Source organism: Periplaneta americana, chromosome 11 (assembly GCF_040183065.1).
Source record: "Periplaneta americana isolate PAMFEO1 chromosome 11, P.americana_PAMFEO1_priV1, whole genome shotgun sequence".
Taxonomy (NCBI): Eukaryota; Metazoa; Arthropoda; class Insecta; order Blattodea; family Blattidae; genus Periplaneta; species Periplaneta americana.
In genome coordinates this window covers 125,105,370-125,109,718 of record NC_091127.1, presented here as the reverse complement: position 1 = coordinate 125,109,718, position 4,349 = coordinate 125,105,370, and positions in this window count along the sequence as shown.

Below are 4,349 nucleotides of genomic sequence, written 5' to 3'. Positions count from 1 at the left end.
AAACATATTTCATAATGCAAGAAGTTCTTTATAAATGCCAATGGTTGCCTCTTGTATTATGTGCATGCACAAAAGACGACAATCTGCCTATATGCTTGACTTGCGTCTTAGGGCTGTTGTCTTCAAAACACTGTGAAACTTATGGAGAATTTTCAGAATTCATTTTATTTTAAGCAGTTATATCGTTCAATACAGAACTTTTCGACATTCCCAATTGTTATGCTATATAGTGTAAGGACTTCCGAGATGTAAATTTAACTGAACGCCAAATTTATGTACTTCTTCCTCAGTTGAAACATGTCATCTTTTCAATTTAAATTTGACATAGACCATTGGCGGCTCATGACCAATTTTCTTGGGGGTTTATATAATTCGGAAAAATTGATTTTTGCATTATTAAACTTACCTTAAATACACTGTACAACTGTAGTTTTGGAATGCAGAATGCATAGGCCAGCTATAGGGGTGTAACTTTTTTGTAATTAACGAAATATGCGAAATGTTTGAAAGCTTAATTGTATTCGCAAAAAAACACATCTCACGAAGGTAAACTAGAAAATAAATGCAATTATTTCAACGAAACAGTCTCACTGTTACGAAATGAGTACTTGAAAACATTTTTTTTTTCACGTAATATTTGCGAAAACAAACAGATAATCCTTTTAAATAAAATAAAAATTGAATTTGGCTGTCTTCTGAAGTTTTGAGTCAGCTTTAAATAATGATCCTACAATATATTTGCAGAGACCACAGAGGTTGCATACTATGTAGTTCTAATTTACAGGCTCTTTGAATCAGATGAAGAGGATCCATTTCAATAAGACATCATTGCGAGGATCACGAAAGTTTTGCTTCAACACATCTTCGAATGCTGTGGTTTTCTATCTCAAACATTGATAGTAAGAGGATTTTCGACATATAAAAATACTTAATCTGATCGACAAGTCCATTTGTCATATTCAAATGTTGAAATTAATCTTAGTCTTTATATTCAAGAGCAGGATAGTTAAGTGCTCTAATCTGGTGCCAGATTTGATTCGTAGCATCAGACTCAACTTGCTTCAGTTTGTGGATTGGTCAGAATACTACTAATCAATACTTTTTCTAAATATGTGCAACTGATGTTAAAAAATGAATGATTATCAGTAGGCCTAATTTTCAAGAAATTTTTTTTTCATGTAATTTAATATTCATAATATTATAAAGTATCAGGAAATTTGCAATAGTTAAAGTTAACTGGATCTCTAAATGTTGTACATATTGTGTGTGCTGTATCGTAACTCACATTTTCACGAAATATTAACTTAAACCATATTTCCACGAAATACTCACCAAAATCATGATAAAATAAACACCGAAATAGAGGTAAAGTAATCATCACAATGCACATTACCAGCTATAGGGGTGAAAAAGAGAGAGATGAACTGAGTAGAAAGAGAAAAATTGTGCAATTGCTGCCCAGAGGCCCAGTAGGAGCTTTCACTCCTACCTCTGCCATTGCTACAAGAACGTTATAGCAACTTCACTATATATAACAGCCATGTAACATCCCTCACTTCCTTAATGAAACCAGTCGCCAGTGTGTTCAATTCTACTTTTTGCGATTCCTACTTGGCAAGTAACTTGCGCATTGATGAGTAAAACTCAACCAAATTTTAGTATTCATATCAATGCTAAAATATATAGTGTGTCCGAGAAGTTCCGTAACCCTTTGTTATACAGGACTATTCATAAATCCGTGAAACATTAAAAAAATTCGTAACTACTAAACTACTTTATTACAAATAACAAATTACTTTGTACTAAAATAAAGAGAAACTCAAGTTTTGTTACATACCTCACAGAAGCTCAATGTGTCTACCTCTGCTAATATGGCAGACATCCATGCAGTAATCCATCTCTCCCCTTACACGCTCCAGCATATCACTGTTTACCAGAGCCACGACAGCTGTAATCCGGTGGCAAAATTCCTGGAGATCAGCGAGGAGAGGAGGGACATAGACAATATCCTTCACAAACCCACAAAGAAAGTCACACGGAGTTAAATCCGGAGATCGTGGTGGTCACTTCATTAACGCGTCATCTTCTCGTCCTGTGTGTCCGATCCATCTCTGTGGCAAATTTTGATTAAGATACTCTCGCACATTGTTGCGAGAGTGACAGGGACATCCATTTTCCTGAAAAATGTGATCATTGCAGTCTTCGTTCAGCTGAGGCATTGGTCAGTTTTATAACATATCCAAGTAAATCATCCCAGTGACAGTAGGCTCTACAAAGAAAAATAGCTCATACATCTTCTTTTTCCAAATCACAAAATACATTCTACCTTAGGTAAGTCTCGCACATGCTCTATAACTGTACGGGAATTTTCAGTCCCTCATATGTGCACACTGTGCCGATTCACTTTTCCAGAGATGAAAAGTTGCTTCGCCACATTGAGCAAGTCAGTGAAACCGTCTACTTCGTATCTTTGACGAGATCTCTGCATATTCAAACATACAAAATGACTGATCACATTTAGTAAACATCATTTTGCCACTATTGATAACTACTTCCACCTAGCGATAATCATGGCAACTAAGAGTGGGCTTTTCTCATAAAAAAACTTGGAGAGTCTCTCTCTCTATTGGCATATCAATTACCATGATCTGTTGCATACTTTATTAAACTTTAAAATGTTTCACGGACTTACGAATAACCCTGTACTGACAGCACAGTGTTCCATTTTGTTCTATGGTGTTATTTCAATTGTGATATTGGTATCCATGCTTTGAAAGTCACTGAGAGCACTGTCAGCAGTTCAGTTGTGACATGAGCAGCGAGTTGCAGCCTGCTGTGCTATTGGTACAATGTCCAATGCCTTGTCTCGCACAAGTGTTATTTTCCGATGAATGTGCGATATATCACGGTTCACACAGGAGGAATGTGCTTTTCTGGTCTTAGAAAAATCCTCATTATGTGCAAGAGTTGGAAAAGAACCTGTCTCATGTCATGATATGGGTCCGGGTGACACGAGCCCTGTTTGGCCTGTATTTTTTTTAAGAGAATGTGACTGGATATCCTTATTTGCACATGTTGCAAATGTGATTAATACTTCAGCTGCAAGAGAAGGGAATCATGCACTGTGCGTGATTACAGAAGGACAGGGCTACAGCCCACTTTATTATTCAGATGCGTGAATTCCTTGATGAACAACTTCCAGGCTGCTGGATTGGACGTGGAACAGCAACATCTCCAGCACCATTGAAATGGCCCCCACGAAGCCCGGACCTTACCACACTAGACAACTCATTGTGGGGAATAATGTAGTCCCATGTCTCTCAACGTCAGTATATGACAACTGAAGAATTGCGCCAAAGTGTGGAGGAAGCCTTTCGAAACATAACTCCGCAACATGTCAAGGAGGGCATGGAGATGCATAGATTAATTTTTATTAGGTTATTTTACGACGCTTTATCAACATCTTAGGTTATTTAGCGGCTGACTGAGATGGTGATAATGCCGGTGAAATGAGTCTGGGGTCCAGCACCGAAAGTTACCCAGCATTTGCTCATACTGGGTTGAGGGAAAACCCAGAAAAAAACCCTCAATCAGGTAACTTGCCCTAACCGGAAATCGAACCCGGGCCACCTGGTTTCGCGGCCTGACGCGCTAACCTATACTCCACAGGTGTGGACGAGAGAGAGATGCATAGATCTCTTTGTACAGCACGCTGTGCACATACAGATCCACTGGATACATAATTTGTTCATGTAAGTACTTTCACTTTAGACATTCTGTATGTAGTGATCAATATAGGGGTACGGGGACTCTCGGACAACCTGTATATTCTCAGTTTTTACGAATGGAAGAGAATAAGATTTTTTAAAAAGAAAATTATAGGAGATTCAATGGACCATTGAACACATAGCACAAGCAGTGCCTGACATATACCCAGAAACATTAGATTTCAACATTATTTTCATTCTGTTAAATGAGTTAAGTAATGTTTTATTACACTTTCCCCGCAAAGATAGTTTGATTAGTGACAAAAAAAATGCATTGTTCAAGACTGCATCTCATTAACATCCACAACTCCATTTGTTCAGCATTACCTTCTCACAAGCTGGGAAATGGCAAAACACTAACAGAGAGAGATGCAAAGAAAGAGAGAGAGAGTGAGGGGGAGGGGGAGAGAGATATATAGACAGAAAGGAAGAGATATCATCTTGGAACACATTTTCTCAACTTTCGTGGCATCTGTAAGAACTTCTTGTGTAAGAATGATTTTGAATTTATTTAGTCGCCCATTTTTGCACGTATACCTATTTAATTTATGAGGAATATATTTTCATCTACCTCTGAAATCC